General features: G+C 34.0%; 1 pseudogene; it reads left to right on the plus strand.

The window, feature by feature from the left end:
- Positions 1-2449: 2449 nt before the first annotated feature.
- LOC150011459 (hsc70-interacting protein pseudogene) lies at positions 2450-3556 on the plus strand (annotated as a pseudogene).
- Positions 3557-23524: the final 19968 nt, after the last annotated feature.

Here is a 23524-nt window from a genome sequence, read left to right on the forward strand (position 1 = left end):
ACTGTCAACTAATTATTTCCTGAAAAAATTGAAAGTATTAGTCCTAATCATTTATTTCCTGAAAGCTACTTATCTATTTGAGTGTTGCTGTTTACCAGTTCTTATACTACACAAACCACTGATGCATCTGTAAAATAACTATGTGACAATATTACTGGCTGACTTGAAAGCATATTTGAAATATATAATGTAAGAAGTATTTTGTGCAGCACTTAGTATCACAAATGCATCAACGAGTCTCACTCTTACTTTACTAAGGTATTCAATGGTTTAAAATAGTTGATGAGATCAAGACTGAATTCCCCCACAGAAACATTTGAATATCCATACCATTGTATTAAATCTGTGTTTCTTGAAATATGTAGAAAAAATGTTTGGATTGTTCAAAATTAATTATCTTTTGGTAATGGTTAAATTACAACTTCTCTGTAGTCTCAATTCACGATGCATTATAGAAATATACACACCACCCATTTGTAAGGCTTCGGATGGATGTTCACAAATTAAACCAGTAACTTATCTGAATGGAGGAAGACTGAGGGTACCATGATTACTTGTGACCCTTCGGCACAAGTAGATATTAATATATTTACTATTAATAGTCTTATTCTAAATGTAATAAACTCTACTCAAATATTCTAAAATACGTAAGTTACATTTTATTTTCCTTAAATTTTTTCCTCAATTAGAGTTGTTTCCAGAAAATGAATATAAGAGACATTCAGATAATAAGCTACAAAATGCAACTCCTTCAAATATTAACCTCTGAAAGTAACTGAACCAAATATTCAAATTCAAATCAATGTTTCCAGTTCTCAGACAAATGTAGACCTATATTACCACAACTTTCTAAGTATAGTACAGCTACTCTCAAATTTGTTCAAAGATTGAGATGAAGAGGAATCATTATATTTTAATCAAACTCAACATAATTAATTACTGTGTGCATTCAATTATAATGTAAAATGTAGCATCTTAAATTTTATATTCTCTATAGGTCACTAGACTCCTTTGCCAATAGAGTAGTTTATTGAAAAAGTTTTTTAAAAAATTATGAGTGTCTATTAACTACCAGATTATATCACTTTTTAGAATTTCATTCTCTTTACTGAAGAAATGTTATCTACAGCGTGTATGTTTATAAAAATTGGCATATTCATTATATTAAAGAGTTAAGATTGTAATTACTCTGAAGTGATATCATTTGTGGAGAGAGCTAGGCTTTTCAATTACTTTATTTAATCCTAAAGTAACCATAGAAGATTGATGTGGAATGCACTATTCTTATTCTTATAAATTTGGTTGAAGTCACATTTATAGTCTGCGCCAATGATTAGTTTTTATTCTTCTTCTGTTTCTATAGAGATACCTCTGATTAAACACCTTAGTGCTCACCCCATAGGCTTAACTTTGGGAGCCCACTTGAATCACTGATTCCTGAAAGGAAACACAACAGTTTAACTGAACAGAATGTTTTCAAGACTGAAACTGGTGTAATGATTCATAAAACAATCTACCAACCCAAATTCCAGAATTCCAAACTTCAGGGAGCTTTCAGAGGAGGGATTTGTGGGGGTCCAGAAAGCATCCTTCAAGATACGCCTCTGTGGTATGCAGATTGTTTTGAGATAAATGTAACTTTAGCTGCAGGCTCAAGAGAAACTTCTGCCCTTCTCCCTTAACCACCCAGAAATTTGGATTAGAGTATTTACCCATAGAAACTGTCAGGAGTAACTACCTTTGACCTATCTATAAGGCAGGGAAATTTTTTATTTACTAAAGGTCTTCTCTTTTCATCATCCTGCAGTGTACTTTTGAAGCTTCCAAGACACCTTACCTCATACCTAGCTCAGGGTGTCTTATATACCTATGTTCCCTGTCTCTGAATCTCTTGTGCATGTAGGGTCTCTGTCTCTCATATATGTGGGATTCCCATACATATGTATACATTAAATTTGATTATAGTTTCTCTTGCTAAAAAGATAGGTTCTCTTTCACTCTCAAAAGTATTTGATCATCCTATAATTATCTCCTTAAGAGACAAACGGACACTACTACTAGTCCTTGGAGACTGAAAGTATTTTGTGGGTTATATTCTGCTAGGCCAGTTAAGAGGCTTCTGGAGTTTCTTTAAAGGTCAAATACACACTGGCTTTTAAAGATCAATACACTCCCTAAAAAAAAACATAATATGCTTTTGGTCTAGTCACTGGCAGATCCATGTACAAATAACTATAAGCAAAGATCTAATCTAGACAGGATTTCTGTGCTTCCAGACTATCCTTTTATATTTACTGGTCTCTTTGTGCAGCACAGTTTTTCTCTCTTTCAATTTAATGGTGTCTACTTTGAAACTATCTAAAAATATTACTTTAGGCAGCCCCTTCCGCACAGTCATGGGGAGTCAGCAACCGTAGCCACACCCACTGCCTCTCACCACTTCCTGGCCATGGATCCTCACAAAGTGAACAAGCTCCACAGGGCCTTCATGAAAACGTGTAGGCACTATTCAAGCATTCTGCATATTGAGGAAAGGCATTTCCTGAGGGAATGCATGGAGAATGTGGAAGGTAAAATACAACCTGCTACTCATAAAACCAAATCAGAAGAAAATAAAGAAGAAAAAACAGATGTTATAAGGTGGAAGAAGACATAAAGACAGAGGAACCATCAAGTAAATAAAGTGATCTAGAAATTGACAATGAGGGTGTGATTGAACCAGACACAGATGCCCCTCAAGAAATGGGAAATGAAAATATGGAGTTGACCGAGAAGATGAGGGACCAGGAAAATTATAGAAAAGTGTCTACCATTGATGCCCTAAATGACGGTGAGCTACAGAAAGCCATTGACTTGTTCACAGATGCCAACAAGCTGAATTCTTGCTTGGCCACTCTGTGTGACAAGAGAGCCAGTGTCTTCATTGAATTACAGAAGCCAACTACTGCCATCTGAGACTGTGACAGAGCTATTGATATAAATCCTGATTCAGCTCAGCCTTATAAATGGCGAGGAAAAGTACACAGACTTTTAGGCCATTGGGAAGAAGCAGCCCATGATTTTGCCTTTGCATGTAAACTGGATTATGATGAAGGTACTAGAGCAATGTTGAAAGAAGTTCAACCAACATTGCAAAAAATCAGAGAAAAGTATGAGTGAAAACATGAAGAGCAAGAGATCAAAGGAAGAATGGAAAGAGTTAAAAAGGCTCGGGAAGAACATGAGAGCCCAGAGGGAAGAAGAAGCCAGATGACAGCCAGAAGCTCAGTATGAGCTCTTTTTCAGGTGGCTTTCCTGGTGGAGCGCCTGGTAATTTTCCTGAAGGCATGCCTGGAATGGGAGGAGTTGTGCCTGAATGACAGGAATGCCTGGGCTCAATGAAATTCTTAGAATTCTTAGTGATCCAGAGGTTCTTGCAGCCATGCAAGAACCAGAAGTCATGGTGGCCTTCCATGATATGGCTCAGAACCTGGCAAATATGTCAAAATATCAGAGCAACCCAAAGGTTATAAATATCATCAGTAAATTGTCAGCCAACATTTGGAGTCAAACATAAAGCCCTTCTAAGAGATAACGATCTTGCTGAAGGAAAAGCCATTTGGACAACCCAATGAATGTTGCAATAATACAAACTAATGTACCTCTGACTTTCTCATAAAGAAAGCTGGGTGCACTGAAGGAACTCCCTGTCCCTCTGCCCCCAATGCAATTGTAAAATTTTACAGTGGTTTGCCATTATGGTATTCTTGCAGATAACATTTTCCTACTAGGAATTTTTAAACCATAAAACTATTTTAAAATAAAAAGTATATATTAATTTAGGTAAGAAAGCTTAGCCCTTAATCTAATTTTTGAAACTAGAATGTATCCCAATAACTGAGAAGTTTCAATGTGGGCACTTGAAGATGCCAGAGGCCTGTTTACTACTAAAGCTGCTTCTTTAAAATCACCTGTTATAACCAGCCCAGGTACAGCTTGTTGCAGAACTTTGCACAACAAGAAATAGCAAACAGATATATTCTGAGTTTTTTCAATGTTCTGTTTTTCCAAACAGTTCAGGGGCTACGTGTTCTTTTGTCAAGAAGTCTACCTTTTTGAGGATTACAAGCAACAGTTTTACCAAATGTTTATCGTGGAATAATGAGGATCACTGTCCTTCCAGCCTGCAATACCTGGGCTCCTGCCACACATTACCCAACTATTAGACCAAAGCCTCATTTTTTTAGTAGGTAGAGTTCCACATCTAGGAACAAAATTACGATTTATTTAAGATTAAGATGCTATTTTTTAAAAAGAGACTCTAAAATCCAGCATTTTAAACAACATAGAAATGTTGTCTCATTAAATATTTCAGGGGTAGATGATTCGCTATTGGCAGAGAATGCTGCCATCCTCAACATGTGACTGTCTCTGGACACAGGGAAGTTGTCCAAGCTTTGCCATCACACAGTGATCAGAAAGAGGGCAAGATGCCAGAATACTGTATGCTCTGTCCTAACAAAGACAAAACTGAAGTACCAAATATAACATCTTTTTAAATTCTATTATCTAGAACTTAGACACATGGTTAACCTCTCAACAGGGGAGCTGAGAAAGGCCGTTTTTAATTAGATACATATGTGACTAGTTGAAACTCTATTTTGGAAAGAGGTTAAGAACAGATACTGGGAAACAACTCACAATCTGATACACTACTGTGAAACATCTGTTCAGAAGCTAATATAAATATTAGATCAGGAAAGAAAGATTTAATACAGAGAATAAAGTACTTTCAAAACAATAAAAGCAAGGATCAACGTCATGGTCTTTAGATAGAACATGGCACTACAGAACTGACACATCCAGGGACTAATTACAAAATACACTTTAACAGCAATCCCCAGATCGGAAAGCTGAGAATTAGCTGTCACCACCACCTTTGACACAGCTGCCCCTCAACACCAGGGAAAGTGAAGAACGAACACTAGTTATTGCTTTAGAAACCAAAATCTTGCTTGTCAACAGAAAAAAATATATATATCACAGACAACACATATATTTCTTGCTTCCACCTTTTAAATTTGTGCAAATACATTTTAATGGCAGAAAGTAATTCTCATCCTGACACTCGGGAAGTGTCACTTTAAGCTTTTCACACTCTACACGAGGAAGAAGGTTGAAAGGATGTTTCATGAGCCAATCCATAGCATTCACCAGTGCTATTAATGATCAATGGACACCCCAGCAGAGCAGATGCTGTTAAGGCATTATTTTATTCAAAGTGAATACTCTTTAATAAGCTTTTATTTGTTTTTAGTCTTTAGTAATTGAATAATCATTTTAAATAAAATGATTGGATTAATTTCACAAAACAAACTCAAGAAACTCAATTATATAAGGTTGAAGAATATCAATATCAATTTCTTGCTCCTTTATACTAGATTTTAAACATACTATTTTTAAAGGTTTGAATTCCTATCTTGATAAAGACTTAATACACTATTGATTAATTTTTTCATCCTCTCAAACTGAAGTTAAAAGCAAGCAGTTAACTTTAAACATAAGCACCAATGTAACTAGCACTTAATTTCAAAACAACTCAATCAAGATGTTTTTCTTTTCTTGTCATTTCCCTAATGTTTTAAATTGGAATATACAAACAGCTTTATCATATCTACAAGGGCCTCCATTTGCTTTCTGATGAGATGCTAACTGGTTCAGATCACTGTATTAGGTAACATGGTTAGGGGACGGAAGCTGAACTGCAGCTTCCATGACAGCAAGACATTGCCAGTCTTGTTCATCACATTGTACCCAACAACAAGCAGCTGCTAAGCACCCAGTGGATACTCTGTCAGAATTCTTGACTTTATAAGTGAGGTCTCACTTTCAAAGCATTTATACAGATAATATTGGGAAGAGTATGAAGATTAGAAAAATGCTGGGCATATGTAAAACCGGCATGTAGCCAGTCTCAAGGTTCTGGATCATAACTCTTTCAATTTGGTGTTAAAGATGACTACTAAGCTCTGTCCTATGGGCAAGGTCACTGTTGAAGAATCTTTCTTGACTCAATTTCAACAACAGTGTACTAAAACAACAAACTGCTCACATTGGCTTCCTAGCTAACCTTGGAAATCATTTTTTATTTCTACTTTTAGCAAATAGGATTAGATCACAAAAACTGTTTTTAAATTGAAATTTACTAGGGTCTGGAATTTGAGCAAACAAAATTGACATTTTCCTAAGCTAGAAGAAATGTGAATATATTAAATTTTAATTAAATAAAGAAAACTTGATAGTCAAATTCACAGAATGGCAAGAGCAGCATTTTCAAGGTCTCTCATGTGAATTAGAACCACGGTTTCCACATTCTGATCCACTCCTACAACCAAGTACATGATAACATCAACAAATGTGCTTTAAAGATATATGTTTTTTTGCATATTACTATTCAGTATTTTTAGGTACAAATTCTGTTTCACACTGAGAAGCTACTTCATTGTTAAATGTTTGTTTTCAATTCTTTATTCATTACATAAATTCATTTTTTCCATACAACCCTTCAGTGTTTAATGAAAAATAGATTCCTAAACATGCCAAACCTGCCAAACAGGAATAAAATCTTCCAGTGGAAGCATAATATTACCTTGAGATATAAGTGTTTCAGCTTGTATGAGCACATTTCACTCTTGAAAAGAAATGAGATCACGTTTCATTTCTGGAAGATATATGCTTCAGGTAAGAGACGGAAACAAACTTGCTATACTTAACCAAATATGTAGGAGAATGTTTTAATTCAAATGTTTTCTTGCGATGATGTAGCTAATTATATTGTGAAACTCAAATGGCAAATGAGTGTAAAATCGGAATAAATTTGTATGAGTTCTCCAGAAGATAGACCTTTTCCTGAAGTGCGGATTATGGCTTGATTATTCCTTCTCTCTCTCCTCCCTTCTCTTTCCTCCTCTTTCCCTTCTCTCTATCCATCTCTCTCATAAAGCAGACCTCATAATTTGCGTTGATATCATACTCTTTCTATCATCTCCTAATTGCTCATTTTTATGCCCCTCAGCGTCTTGAGCCAATTTCAGTCATGTCTGCTGGTAGATTTTTTTTCTTTGTGCACATTTTACTTAGTGTCTAGAAGCTAATGCAGGCAGCCCATAGACTGCATGCCCAGGATGACTTCAAAAGGAAACTTTGATTCAGTTAACGGTGGATATTCTTAACATATGGGCTTCAAACTGATTAGAGTTCCTGCTGGAAAAAGCAGCTGTTGTCTCTCTATTTTGTCGCTCCATGCTGAGCTCCTCCTGCCTGTCCTGTCTGTCTACCTCTGTCTTGGCTGTTCGCTGAAGGCCAATGTGAACAAGTATGTGTCCCAATTGCCCCCTTACTCTCTGACTGGCAAACAATTACACATATGATACTTAGGGTTGAAGATAGAAATGATATGCCCCACTTTAAAAAATAATGAGAATATATAACTTGTGTTCAGTGTTAAACTTTTAAAATATATTCTCTATTGTAAAAGTGTATAGCAGATAAACATACTTAAAGGGGTTAAAGAACTCATGTCACTGACTTTATTAAGTTACAAATAATGTCATTTATGTCATTAATAACACCATTAAGAGCTCAGGTTTGAATGAAGGTTTTCAGGGGCTTTTTTTCCTGATATGCTCCTTGCTCTTCCTACATGTCTTCCTACCACCTGGGCATGTAGAAAGCAAGTGTATGAATTGAACATAAGAAAATAATGCCATTGTTGGCGTGTTATTTCATACACTGAAAGGTCGTGGGTTCATTTCCCAGTCAGGGCACACACCTGGTTGAGGGTTTAATCCCTGGTCAGTGAGCCTATGAGGGGCAACCAGTTAATGTTTCTCTCTCACATTGATGTCTCTGTCTCTGTCTCTCTCTGTCTCCCTCCTTCCCCCTTTCTCTCTCTCTCTAAAAGCAATGAAAAAATGTCCTTAGGTGAGGAAATAAACATATTAGATAGACAGATAGATATAGATGATAGATAAAAACAGTTTCATCCAGCTCCTATAGAAAAGGGTAAAGGGTCATAGATAACTGTTTAATTGAATGACCAAGCTCGTATGTTCCCAGTATGAGCCTCCAGCCCATCATTTCAAGACTTTTCTCAGTGCTGTGCCCTCTTCAAGTAAGCAAAAAGGAGAATATAATTCTCTTGCAGCTTAGAAAGAAAAAGTGATATGCTAGTCATTTCCTACCTCAAAAGGTATGGCATTTCATTTTTAATTAAATTAATACTTTTTTTCCCAAAGTTATGATCTGATAAAATGGCACACAGATAATCATAGGAAACAATGAATCATTATAATTATTTAGGCACAAATTATTTTTTGCTGTTATTAGCTCTTAACAACAGTTCTTTTATAACACAATTCATCCATTTTTAAGTTATTAGTTATGATTTATTTTTCTATTGAATAGAGCATTTCCAAGATTTTTTTTCAGCTCCAGAATAAGAGGGATGTGTGTCTTTGGATGTCTAACTTACACATAAATGGGTTTTTTTTTTTTTTTTTGACAATTTATTCTGAATTTCTGAATATTTTCTAATTTTATTGTGATATTTCTACTTGAGTTATTTAGAAATGTTTTTAGGTTAAAAGCATATGAGATTTTTTTTCTAAGTTATCTTTAGGCTAATATTTAACTACATTGGAGTCAGAGAGAATAGTTTGTGTAATATTGACTTTGAATCAGGTTAAAAATCACAGAATATCTGGTCAATTTCCATAAGAAATAAATGCCCTTGAAAAATACGTAACTTCCACTTATTGAATGCAATATTCTGTATATGTTCATTTCATCAAGCTTATTCATTTTAAAAAATCTGCAGGCTTAATGATTTTTTTTTTGCCTAATTAACCTATAAATCTTGTGAGATTTCTATTAAATCCTTTTATTATGAAAGGTGGATTTGTCAGTTTCTCTTGTAGTACTATAATGTGTTGTGATATAAATTTTGTAGGAATTATTATTAGTACATATCTGAGATATCCACCTAGAGAATTGAATCTTTTGCTTCTATCAAGTGCTCCTCTGCACCTACAGACATGTGCTTTTACTGGTAGGCCTGTTCCATCTGTTTTCTGTTGTTGTTACTCCTTGTCTGGGATGTCTTTTTCCATTCTTTTAATTTTAGTAATCCTTATCCTTTCATAACTAGTATGTCACTGGTAAATCCACTCATCTTTTTTTTTAAATAAGTTTTTTTTTTTTTTTAATTTTTGATTGACATACAATAGTATATTAGCTTCTGGTGTGCAACATAGTGATTAGACATTCATATAACTTATGAAGTGATCACCCCAATAAATCTAGTACCCATGTGACACCATGCATAGTCATTACAACATTATTGACTACATTTCCTATGTGGTACTTTAAATCCCCATCACTGTTTTGTAACTAACAATTTGTACTTCTTAATCACTTCACTTCTTTCAACCTGTCTCCCAAACCCCTCTTCCTTCTGGCAACTTTCAGTCTGTATCTCTGAGTCTGTTTGAATTTTGTTTGTTTATTTTGTTCTTTAGATTCCATATATAAATAAATTCATATGATATTTCTCTTTCTCTGACTGACTTATTTCACTTAGTATAATACACTTTAGGTCATCCATGCTGTTGCAAATGATAAGATTTCATTCTTTTTATGGCTGAGTAATATCCTACTGTATCCATGTTTCACCAATTTTTTATACACTCATCCATTGATGGGCACTTAGGTTGTTTCCATCTCTTGGGTATTGTAAATAATGCAGCAATGAACACAGAGATGCATATATATTATTTCAAATGAGTGTTTTGTGTTTCTTTAGATACATACCCAGAATTGAAATCACTGGGTCATAAGGCAGTTCCATTTTTAATCTTTTTGAGGAATCTCCATACTGTTTTCCATTGTGCCTTTACCAATCTGCATTCCCGTTAACAGTGCATGAGGGTTCCCTTTTCTCCACATCCTTACCAACACTTGCTGTTTGTTCATTTATTGATGATAGCTATTCTAATTTCTCTAATAATCAGTGATATTGAACATCTTTTCATTTGTCTATTGACCATTGGTATGTACTCTTTAGAGCAGTGTCTCTTCAGGTCCTCTGCCCATTTTTTAATCAGATTGCTTGTTTTTGTTTTGGGTTTTTTTTTTTTCCCAGTGTTGAGTTATATGAGTTCATTATAAATGTTGGATATTAACCCCTTACCAGAAGTATCATTGGCAAATATCTTCTCTGATTCAGTAAGTTTTCTTTCATTTTATTGAAGGTTTCCTTTGCTGTGGAAAATCTTTTTAGTTTGATGTAGTACCATTTGTTTATTTATTTATTTTTGTTTCCTTTGACTGAAGATATATATCAGAAAAAAATATTGTTAAGAGAGATGCCAGAGATTTTACAATCTGTTTTCTTCTAGAGGTTTTATGGTTTGAGTCCTACATTTAAGTCTTTATTCTATTTTTAGTTTATTCTTATATATGGTGTGAGAAGGTGTTCTAATTTCATTTTTTTATGTATCTGTCCTATTTTCTTGACACCCTTTATTGAATAGACTGTTTGTTTTTAATTTTTTCTCCTTGAGTATGATGTTAGCTGTGGGTTTGTCATACATGGCCTTTATTATGTTGAGGTAAGTTCCCTCTTCTCACCTTGCTAAGAGTTTTTATCATAAATGGTTGCTGGATTTTGTTAAATGTTTTTTAATCTATTGATATGAACATATGATTTTTTCTACATTTTGTTTATGTGGTGTAACATGTTAATTGATTTGAGGGTATTGCACTACCTTTGAATCCCCAGTATAAACCACGCTTGATTATTATGGTGTATGATTTTTTGTTGAGGATTTTTGCATCAGGGATATTTCACCAGGGATATTGACCTATATTTTTTCTTTCTTTATAGTGTCTTTACCAGGTTTTGGAATCAGGATAATGCTGGCTTTGTAAATAGGCTTGGCAGTCTTCATTTTCTTGAATCATTTTGGAATAGTTTGAGAAAGGTAGGTGTTAGTTCTTTGAATGTTTGGTGAAATTTACTTGTGAAGCCATCTGGTCCATGACTTTTGTTTTGGGGGAGTTTTTTTAATTACTTCTTTGATTTTGTTAGTTGTAACCTGCCCCTTCAGAGTTTGTGTTTCTTCTTGATTCAGTTTTGGAAGATTGTATGTTTCTAGAAATTTTTCCATTTCATCCATATTGTCTAATTTGTTAGCATATAGCTGTTCATAATATTTTTCTTATACCTGTATTCCTTTGTACTTCTGTGGCATTAGTTGTTATTTCTCTAACTTATTTTTGCTTAATTATAGTTAAAAAGAATATAACAGTTTGATTTCCCTTTCCTCTCATAGGACAGAAAATTGAACATGCCTTTCAGTTTTAGTTGTAGTAGTTTGTGACTTTTCACCTGGCTTATTAATACTGAGTAATTTTTGAAGTTATATTTAAAATTATATTTGTAATAATTATTTAGACTAAGTCTATGCTATCTGATTCTTAGTTTATCTTAGTTGCCTATTCTTAAGTTCTTATTTTGATTTAAATATTGCCAACATTTTCCATTAGAAGAATATACAAACATTTCTGAACACATACATACATGCAAAATATGTTTTAGCTGCTCTCACGAATACATGACAAATGGAATACTTGCTATAAAACATGTTCACCTTCAAAACTATGTATTTCTTGTTCCCTTAAGAAAGTTAGTATTTAAAGGTAAAATCTATATCCTGGCTAACTTCTTTTTCTCTTTCTTCCCCCTCCTCCCCTTCTTTTTGATAGGTAAATACTTTGTTTTTGACCTTTTAATACTTTACCAATTTGTTTTTTCTGGTTGTGTGTGTCTATGTGTCATGTATGTATTCAGGTTTGATATGCATATTCAAAACTTTATGCAGCCCAGATTTTATTTTTTGTTACCTTTAATGTTACCTGTTTCTACTGATTCTGATTATTTTTAGAATTTTAATAGTATGATGTTAAATGTTTTCTGACTGTTGCAATTGCAATAGTGCTTCTCATTTATTTTTATCATAGATTCATTTTCCCCTGTATTCATTGAGTTTTTCTCAATGTCATTTTAAAATTTAGTTTTCTGTTATGTCAATTTTGCTTTTAATTACTATTTTAATGCATTAGTACATGTTTAGTTTCTTTACATGTCAGTATCTTATTAAATTCCATTTTCATCAACATTTTTCTCTCATCCAATATCTCCTATATCTTTATTCTTCATCGTATTATAATTTCTATTTTATTTTTTGTTTTATGTGATAGAATAATTTCTTAATTTTGTAGAAAACATAGCTAATTTTTATAACATTTACTTATGTGTTCTATAGCATATATTTTTCAAAAATAACTTTTACTTTTGTGTAATTTTATTTCTTGGAGAATATTTTTACATCTATTATATTGCTTTTTTTTCCAATTATTCATCTTGGAGGAATATATTGTCTCCACTGATTACTCATAAACAATGTCTGTAGCTTTATCTGGCTACACTCATTGTTTACCTGGTTGCTGTTAGAACACATTTCTCATTTTCATTGAAAAAGGGAGTGAATGTAAACATACTCAGTCTAATTAATTAATGGTCTTTAGTAATCACTTAATTTCTCTAAATTCTGGACTTCATCTACCTTGCTTTTGTTTTCTATTTGACTAGTTTGAGAAGGTAAGCGTATTTCTAGATAATTCTAATCAACATATAGCTCTTCTTTTGCCAGAAGTGGTCAGCCTTTGCATTTTCTCATGGTACTTTATCTCACATTAGAAGGTGCAGCAACTCAAATGCTTAATCACTGGATATCTATCCTGGATGTTTTTATCAATGCAAACTGTAGTCTTAGCATGCGTAAAGAGGGATGGTACAGTGGTTCTGGCTGCTAATGAAAGATGTTGCAATACAGCAGAGCAAGATATGTTTTTGTGGGGTTTGGGGGGAAGAATTGATGAGCCTGGATCTTCCAATAGGTCAGTAGCAGGGAATAAGTCCTCTCCTTACCATTTTTCAGGCTGGCAGATAATAAAGCAAGTGCCAAACATTTTATTTTTCTATGTCCATTTCTGCTTCATCTGTTTTGCATTTCCATATGGTGAAAATCAGGATGACTGAATGAATGTTTGATGGTCTTTTTTACTGGTAATGATATACTATGGATAGATATTTTTTCATTAAAAAATATTTGGTTAATTTTTGAAATCACATACTACCAGCCAGATTCTATCCTCAAGAAATAAAACTGGACTAACCTTAAAACCACTTGATTTATTACCATTATTTTAAGATTAGGAAGCTAAACTTATTTACTAAGCTCACAGTGTGTCAACCAGCTTTTATTTTTGTAATTTATACATTTTTGGTTGTTTTAAAGTTTTCTGATTTTGCATTGTTGTCTATTTTTTTCATTCTACCTTTATACATTAATTTTTCAATTCATTCTAATTGTTGTAGCCCAAATGCAATGAATCATATCATGAATGCCTTTTAAATATATGTTTTAAATAGTAAAAATATAATAGTTATTCAAACCATATACATTAGTCATTTTTTAAAATTATTTATTTGTTTGTTTATTTATTTATTTTTAGAGAGAGGAGGAAGGAGAAAGAGAGGGAGAGGAACATCACTGTGTGGTTGCCTCTCACTCGCGCCCCCAACTGGGGACCTGAGGTGCAACCTAGTTATGTGCCCTGACTGGGTATCGAACTAGCAACACTCGGTTCACAGGCTGACGCTCAATCTGCTGAGCCACAGCTGCCAGGGCCATGAGTCGTGTTTTTTAAAGGAATGCCTTGTTGTATATTTCTTTGTATGGGTTGATACAATAGACATGCTCTTAGAAACATTAAAAATTACCAGTGTATTTATATTGTTAGTGTTTTTCCTTGTGCATGGCTTTCAAAAACTTTATGGGATCCCTCCTAAATCATATTCAATTAACTTAATCATATCAATAACTTTGTCAAAGGTTCGGTTGAAATTTAGGTTTCTTGAGAACTTATATCTTGGGCTAGTGATTATGTTAATAGTAAATGCAATGAAGTCAATGTATCTACATATCTGTAATATTTTGAATATTTAGTTCACTGATAAATTTAAATTTATTTGGTGAAAAACAGAGAGTGTTCCCAGCTACTAGGACAGTGAGGGACACCATGTGGCACACATGCTTCCCCTTGGTTCTCCCACATTCATGCCAGTGGTAGGAACAGAGCATTATCATCCCAAGTTTTGCTCTGCAGCACAATCCTCAAAGCAAGTCTTGAGAAACTACTACCTCCTAATGAAAGTTCATTTATTAGATAAAATTATTTGTCCTTTTGTTTTCAGATCCATATTAGAGTTCCCCCAAAGAATAAACTTGTTGACTGATATCTGTTATTTACCTTTATTCTCAAATATTTACAAAAATAAGGGTCACTTTTGCATGCATAAAAAGTTTTGCTGTTTTGTTAGTATCAAACAATGAAACTTAAACTAGATAGAAATAAATATGACAATATACATATTTTTATATCTATTTAAAGTAAAAAGAATAAACAAATGAGATCATATTCTACAAATGTAACTTTGATAAACCTGAAGTTGTTTACTAGAAACATTTAAACATGCTAACATGTTACTAATTTATTATTTTAAAAATATTTTAAAGGATAATTAAATTAAACATAATTTTAAGAACTAGAGCTGAATTGATTTACCTATGGTTTGTATTCTGTATCCCTTCAAAATAAGAGTGACAGAAATCACAACTTGTGTAGTGGGATTTAATCCATGCAAGATATGTTGTTGACTTATTCCTTCAGCCCTCTTCACTTCTTTTTCTAAAGGGAAATCTGGCTCTCCCTAAGAACTCTGCTCCTTTGTGTTCATCCTCCCATGTCCCTCATACTGAGAAACAGGAGGCAAGGCCAACATTCTTCTATATTACCACTGTCTTATGTGTCATTTTTCAACACAATATAAACTCCACTCTTTGTAGTCCATGACAACTTGTTCTACTACCTATGTTCCTTCTGTTCACTGACATACACTGACTTAGTCCCTCCACATCCTTTGCGGATTTTGATCTTGGTTGCACCTGACTCAGTGTCTTCATTTCACATTGTAACTGTAGGCTTCCTACAGACTTCAAAACCATCCACCATAAATGTTCAAAATACAGTCATTTCTTCCTGTTAGTAATAGAACATTCATGTTTTGTTTTGTTTTTGTTTTTTTCTGGTCTTATGACAACACAATAAGTGACTGCATTTTCTAGCTTTCCTTGTGGTTATACATTCAGGCCAATGAATGTTAGCGGTGATGTGTGCAACTTCCCAGTCAGGATCTTAAAAGGAAGCCATTGCCTTTACTCCTTACTCTCTTACCCGGGCCAGAAGTAGACAAAATGAATTGATATAGGTTTACAGTTTTTCTCTCCTCCCAGACTATTTTGTACTTTTCCTTTTTGACGTCCATCCATTAAATATCGGTTGTCTCCCACACTGGGTTTTATTCTCAGATTGATTATATCTCTTCTTAATTTCCAAACCCTCTTAAACAAGGCTTATGGGCTTAACTACAAGATTTATCTCCTGAAATAAAGAATCACATATGCCCTGGCTGCTGTGGCTCAATGGATTGAATAATGGCTTCCAAGCCAATTGTCACTGGTTTGATTCCCAGTCAGGGCACATGCCTGGGTTGTGTGCCAGGTCCCCATTGGGGGCGTGTGAGAGGCAACCACACTTTGATGTTTCTCTCCCTTTCTTTCCCCTCTCTCTAAAAACAAATAAAATCTTTAAAAACATTACAGTAAGATGTTTTGAGAGATCATATTAAAAAAAATTTTTTAAAGAATCATATATGCAAATACTCAGCATCTTTACTTAAATTTTGTACACATTTTTGAGTTCTGTATGTCCAACAAATCAAGCTACCTATTCCTTTTTTTATTATTTACCTTAGCAGCTACATAAAACAAATTTACAGCTTCATGCACTATTATAAGTTGAACAAGTTTCTAATCACCCTCAATGTCAAGAGATGAACCTTTTCTACCACCTCAGAAACCCTCCACGTGTCCTACATGACAATATCCTTCCTCTCCTCAAGAATAAACACACTTTTCATATCATTTCTGAACTTTTTAATATAGTTTCATTATTGAAGTGTATCCCTAAAATATATGACTTTGTTTTGTCCTCTTATTTTCTTTTCTTTTTTTGTTTTTTGTCCTGTTTTTCTGGAGGGTAGTGTGAGGGTGGGCATATTTTTACAGCCTTTTGCAATTACTATATTCCATCTCCATTGTTTCTGTTGCAATTTATTTGTTAAAGAAACTAGCTTATTTTTCCTGTATTTATTTCCATCTTGATTTAGTTTAACATATTTCTCTGCTTTCTTTGTTTTTTTTGTCCATTGGATCTAGAAGCTTAATCAGAATAGGTTAGGATTAGATATTTTGGCCAGACTTCTTCATGGTAGTTTGGAATTCTTATCAGACAACACAAGATCCCTGGCTGTCTCTTTTTTTGTAATGTCAGCAGCTATCAATGTTTGCTGCCTAGATTTTATAAAATATTAATAATCTGATAACCCAATTATATCATTATTTCTTTATTATTTGTTGTAATACTACTACAAAGAGAAATTTTGCCTCATATATAACTTATTTATCCAGTAATCATTTCATATTAAAAAAATTAAACAAATGTTTGAGTGTGTACTTTATTAACCCTGTGTTGCACAAAGGTGATTAGTTAATTATATGTGTGTATCTGTGTCACTTTGATTTCATGCATTTAAATTGTTTAATATGTTTTCTTCCATCTCAGTTATTACACTTACCAACCAACAAGAGTCTTTCCACTTTGGATCTCAAGTACTATTAATGCACCCTTGTCTTCTCTGATAGCTTCCTTCCTAACTAAAGTAGTAGGCTACGGGGGTTGTCTTATAAATTACCAGCCCTAGACCCAAGATTGGTTGCTTTTCCAAGAAGCCCTGCTTTCTTTTAGTGGGAAGTGGTATCTTTCAACATCCCAATCATGATGTTAGGGATGCTCATTGTTACTGACATGGGTATTATTTCTAGTTCCTTCCAAGCAAGGAATAGATTAGATAGATAGATGTTGGATGATAGATATTTTTTTTTTTAAACCTCATAGGTTCATTCTGGTACTTTCAGTCCTAATTCTGTACTACAGACAATACTGATTCTCAAGTGTACTGGGGAAGCTAGAATTATTTATTTTATCCAGCATTACACACAAAATAGTCTGAGGATAACAAATATAACACAATCACCTACATGATTAATAAAAAGTTTTCAAAAAGATTTGTACATGTTATATGTATTTCTCCAACCTTTCATTAAAGTTACACTGTATCTATATTGTCAGTATAGATAGCTATATTAAACTGTTTCCTATAACCCTCATCGACCTGAGTTCTCTAAGAAAATATGTATATATTTAATGCTCACCAAGAATCTATGTTGATGTATCTCTGTCATTTAATTATCTGAAGTTTATTCTCTAGCTGTTTATTAATGAATAATCTAGAAAAACAATATTCCTTAAGTTCATGTGTGGTCATAATAGTTTGAGAAATTTTAATTTAGAAGTCAGTCAGTTATATATATTCTTGGTTCACATTTTCTTTCAAGGAGCATCTTACATATATCACTACTCGATTTTCTTCTAGTACAAGGTGCCTAAAAGTGTGATGACAATTCTCTTTCCCATTAGGTTATAGACCATGTTGGTCTTTCTCACTCCTATTACTCAGTAACAAAGTATCTTTCTATGTCTTAGCCTTCCTAGCATCTTCTTCATTTTATTCCTTCTTGTATTTCACATCTTTAGCTCCTCTCTTTTCTACTCCTATTTATTTAATTACTCATTTTTCTCCTTGTCTTTGCAAAATTTATATTTTGTGTCTGAAAAACAAATACAGAGCCTAATTTTCCTCTTCTCAAACTTGCCTGTAAAACTACTGCTCTTTCTGATCCTAGCTTAAGAACGTTCTTTTCTTGAAACTTTATCTAACTCACTTTCATAAATTGCAATCTTCTTTTTCTGGTGCTCTTGTTCACAAATTTAATGGAAAGGATTTCTCTAAACAACCTATGAATTATTAAAAATAATGTCTAACTCAGACATTCATTACTAATAGAACACTAAATAACAGACATTTAAGTAGGAGAAGGAGACCTATATATTGGCTGCAGTAGACAAAGAAAACAGCATCCATAATTGCTTTGATCATCTTAAAATTCTCATTGTCTTGGTATTTTTTCCAGGTAGATTTGGTTGACAATAGGTGAAGCACTATTGGCTCTTACCAAAATTCCACTAGGTTGTGTTTAGGGATCATCCACCAGGTCTCATATTTCAAGGGTTACCAGAATTGGGTCTGTGAACACAAATTTATTATTATACAGTTCTGTAGGGCAGAGATACAAGGTCTTGTGCTAAAATCACGGGGTTGATAGGGCTGTGTATCTGGAGGCTTCTAGGAGAAAATCTGTTCCATTCCCCTTTCCAGTTTCTAAAGGCTGCTCAAATTCCTTGGCTCATGATCTCCTCTTTTAATCTTTAAAGCCAAAAGAGGTGGGTTGAGTCCTTTTCAAATCACATCCCTGTGACCTTTTCTTCTGCTTCCTCTTCCACTTTTACAGATCTTTGTGATTATACTGAGCTCACTCAAATAATCTTCCTATTTTAAGATCAGCTGATTAGTAAACTCAATTCTATCTGAAATCTTTAATCCCTCTTTGCTATATAACCTATGTTCACAGGTTCTAGGAATTAATACAAGGAAATATGGGGGAGAGGCATTATTCTTCTTAACACACATATTTTATGTAATTCTATAGTCTTATTTAAATTAGGAACTGAGAGCCATGCCTTCTCAATTATGTCATAATTGCTTCTGATCTATATGTACAGTTATGCCTCAAAATCAAGTTGTGACTTTTCATTATTTTATTCATTACTTCATAATGTAGAGTGTAGATATTTGCCAGCTGGCACTAACTATCATTTCTATTTGTTTATAAACTAAGAAATACTCTAGTTTCTAGATTGTGGTGGCAAGAGATTTTAAATTATGAGAACATTTTTAAATTACCAAAGTTAATATTGAAAAGATAAATCTGGAAAAGGTTTTGTTTTTATTACATTTTTGATATGAATAAGTATTTCTCATTCTACTTTATCTCATAATAATGAGATTTTTTTATACAGGCTTCTAACCCATTTCAAGTTTCAGTGCTGCCAGAAATGCTTGAAATAATATTGTTACTAATAAAAATCTAAGTTTTCAACTCTTCTCAGTAGTGATAGTTTGAGTTCATGCAATGTTTTAGTACCTGAATTCAGTTATGCTCCAAATGTCATATTGTTATGGCATGCTCACCCATACACCTCTCTTTAAACCATATTTAAAACAAGGTAGTTAACACAGATTCTGAGACCTTGAATATGTTGATTTATCTTTCTGTGCTTAAGTTTCTTCACTTGTTAAGTGGTAATAATAATACCACAGGTTGAATTGAGATATAAATGTTAATACATATAAATATGTACATGTATGTAGAGAAGTACCACAAAGTAAATGCTCAGAAGATGTTAGGTATCATTATCATCATTAGTATTAGCAACAACAAGGTGGCACAACCAAAAGGATTTGTTAATTTCAGCGTCAGACCATTCACACTTTATTTAGATACCTCCCTGAATGGTGCTATGAAATTTTTAAAAATTTTTAAAAACTCCATAAATCATTTTGAAACCACCAAAAATTGTAAAAGTCACTTTTATATAGCCATATTTACTGTACTTAAGCTAAGACAGAGCTTAAGTCTAAGGAAGACAGGAACGGATATTAACTCTAGTTGTCAAAGTCATACCTGCTGACAAATTCTTAGTTCATGGCAGAGACAAATGAAGGAGTATAATTTGCTTTAATGAAACATCGGTTTTATTAATAACATGGATATTAAAAAACAGCAAGTCTTAAAAAAGGGATTCTGGCTTGATAATGTATCTCTGTGATCCATAAATCAGAATAGTTTGGAATCATATGTTATGGAACAACTTCTGGTTAACCCTTCATTCTATATACTTTTCTTGCATCCTTTGTGAAATCATTCACAAAACTATTAGTTCGATTTCTTGAATGGAGCATAATAGATCTATTTATTCCTTTTAAAAAAATATTTTTTGATGATGCTACTACAGTTGTCCCAATTTTGATCCCCTCCACCCAGCAACTCCCTACTCCCTGAGAAAATCCCATACCTTTGTTAATGTCTATGGGTCATGCATATTTCTTTGGCATACCCATTTCCTGTACTGTACTTTACATCCCCATGACTATTCTGTAACTACCAATTTGTGCATCTTAATCCCTGTACCTTTCCTTCTATTCCCCTAAACCTCCCTCCCAACTGGTTGTCATCAAGCCATTTTCTGTATCTATGCTTCTGTTTCTATTTCTGTTCTGCTTGTTTGCCTAGTTTCTTTTTTAGCTTCAACTGTTGATAGATATATATTTATTGACATTTTATTATTCATAGTTTTGACCTCCTTTTTCTTTTCTTAAATAAATCCCTTTTACATTTCATTTAATAATGGTTTGGTGATGATGAACTCCTTCAGCTTTTTCTTGTCTGGGAAGCTCTTTATCTGTCCTTTGATTCTAAATGATAGCTTTTCTGGATAGAGTAATCTTGGTTGTAGGTCCTTGCTTTTCATAACTTTGAATATTCCTTGCCAATCCCTCTGCCTTGCAGAGTTTCTTTTGAGAAATCAGCTGACAGTCTTATGTGAACTCCCTTGCAGGTACCTACCTGATTTTCTCTTGCTACTTTAAAATTTTTCTCTTTATTTTTAACTTTTGGCATTTTGCTTATGATGTGTCTTGGTGTGGCCCTCTTTGCATCCATCTTGTTTGGGACTCTCTGCGTTACCTGGACTTGCATGACTAATTCCTTCACCAAATTAAGGAAGTTTTGTTTTATTTTTTCAAATAGATTTCCAATTCCTTGATCTTTCTCTTCTCCTTCTTGCACGCCCATGATACGATTATTGGTACACTTGAAATTGTCCCAGAGGCTTCTTATACTATCCTCATTTTGTATTGTATTGTATTGTATTGTTTTGTTTTGTTGTTTATTCTTCTTTCTTCTTGTTGTTCTGGTTGGTTATATTTTGGTTCCTTATGTTTCAAATATGATTTTATTCTCAGCTTCATCCACTCTACTCTTGATTCCCTAAAAATTGTTCTTTATTTCAATTAATGTATCCTTCATTTCTGACTAGAAATTTTGTGCTATTGTGGTACTCACTAAATTCCTTGAGCATCTTTAAAATCAGTGTTTTGAACTCTACATCTGAAAGATTGTTTATCTCCATTTTGTTTAGTTCTTTTTCTTGAGTTTTGTTCTGTTCTTTCATTTGGGCCATACTTCTTTGTCTCCTCATTTTGGTAGCCTCTCTGGGTTTGTGTCTATGTGTTAGGTAGAGCTGCTATAACTCCCTATCTTGGTAGAATGGCTTAATGTAGTAGGTGTCTTGTGGGTTCCAGTGGCACAGACTCCCCTATCACTCAAGCTGTGTACCTGAGATGCACCCTCCATGAGGGCTGAGTACACACTCCTCTTGTAGTTGAGAATTGATTGCTGTTGGCAGGTCAATGGAAGAAATTTACCCCAGCCAGTCACATGCAAGGACTGGCTGTGACTACTGAATACCAATCTCTGCCCTCTGTGGAGGATCAGCTGTGCAGGAGCTCACTCCGCAGAGGAAGGCTTACTTCAGTAGGGCTCTGCTGCCCCCTTATGTTCTGTCTGGGGCCACTTGGCATAAGCTATAATGCTATCAGCAACTGGCTGCCTCCTGTGCTAGACTTGGATGTGCCCTATTAAGGCCAGGCTGTGAACCAAGACCAGCCACTGCTTGTTTAAGAGAATTTTAGATGACCAGAAGCATGTGCCAAAACAAGTCATTCATATGGAAAAGCCACTGTTAATCACTTGTGTGGGCCAGTAAGTTAGGTGAGGTGAAGTCTCAGGGACTATCCAAGGAAGGGCAAACACTGTGAGCCAGGTTGATGGAGTATCAGATATGGTATCTTCCACACTTTGTGGCTCTGTTGCAAGAAGGTTCAGAAGAGGAACAATGGCCTCTTCCAGGAGTTCTGTCTTGGAGAAAGCAGTCCCCTAGCTACTGGGTTACACTCTTAAATATAACATTACAATATTTTAAAATGTTTATAAGGTACAAGAACAGATTGCAGAAAATGTTGATGTAGATTCAGAGACAATATAACATTGCAGGTGAGAAAATGAAAGCTTTAAACTAGGATTTTGGCAGCAGTAGACAGAGAAAGAAAGAGAGGTTTTCTATAAGAACTGGTGGTTTATTGGAAATAGAAGAATAAAGGTAAGGGAAGATTCAAAGATGAAGCCCTAGCTTCTGTTGTAAGCAATTTTGTGGATGGTTGGGCCATTTTCTATCACAGAGTGCACTAGAATAGGAACAGGTGCTTGGGTGAATTATAATTTAATTTTTGGACTTTCTATTGGAGGTTTAAAAAATTCAAGAAAATATGTTGAGTAGGAATAATAAAAATGGTCTAGGTTGGGGTCATTGACATATAAATGGTCATTTAAACCACAAGAGATATAAAATAACTGGCAAGGAGAGAGTAATTGAGAAGAAAACCTCTGACAAGAGTCAAGTGACAAATGAATATTAGGCAAAGGAGTTTTTATAGAAAGCGAACAGAAAAGAACTTAGAGAATAGTGTCAGAATAGCCAACATAGGAAAGCAAGGAACTTTAAAATAAATAGCATGGCAAACAAAGTCAAATGTTGCAGAGATAAATTAAACAAAGACTGATAAATGTCAGTTGAATTTACTGACATGAAGCTCACAGATGAGCTTAATGAAAGTCATTTTGGAGAAGTGGTGCAAGAAGTTTGCAATTACTAATAAAGTTTTGGGGAGGAAAAGAAAGGGTTTAACAATCTTATAAGATGATTGGTTATGGGGGGGGGGGAGAAGACCATGTCTAGGGCAAGAGTAATTACTAATAAAGAAGACACTTTAGCTAATAAGAAAGAGACTTTAGCATGCTAACATGCATATAGATGGTTGAATACAGAAGGAAATGATGATATAGACAAGTGGATTTTCAATAACAAAAAGAATACAAAGGGGAATATTGACTTTGGATTGATTCATGAATCTCCTGTCATAATTGAGGTGAACTTATTTTTCTATCACAGAAGTTTTATGAATCAATACTCTCCTCAGATTTTAATGTCATGAGCCTTGATGAAGTTTTATATTACACAGGAATTATTTAATTTGCTAAAGAGAAACATTAAAACAATAGTTTATATTTATCATATAGAATTCTTTCTTGCAGGCTTTTATTACTAATTAACCAAATAACTTTTTGTTTCCTCTTATGCTTTTTCTAGGGAAATTCCATTC

Source organism: Furipterus horrens, unplaced genomic scaffold (genome assembly GCF_987537825.1).
Source record: "Furipterus horrens unplaced genomic scaffold, mFurHor1.1.pri manual_scaffold_4, whole genome shotgun sequence".
Lineage (NCBI taxonomy): Eukaryota > Metazoa > Chordata > Mammalia > Chiroptera > Furipteridae > Furipterus > Furipterus horrens.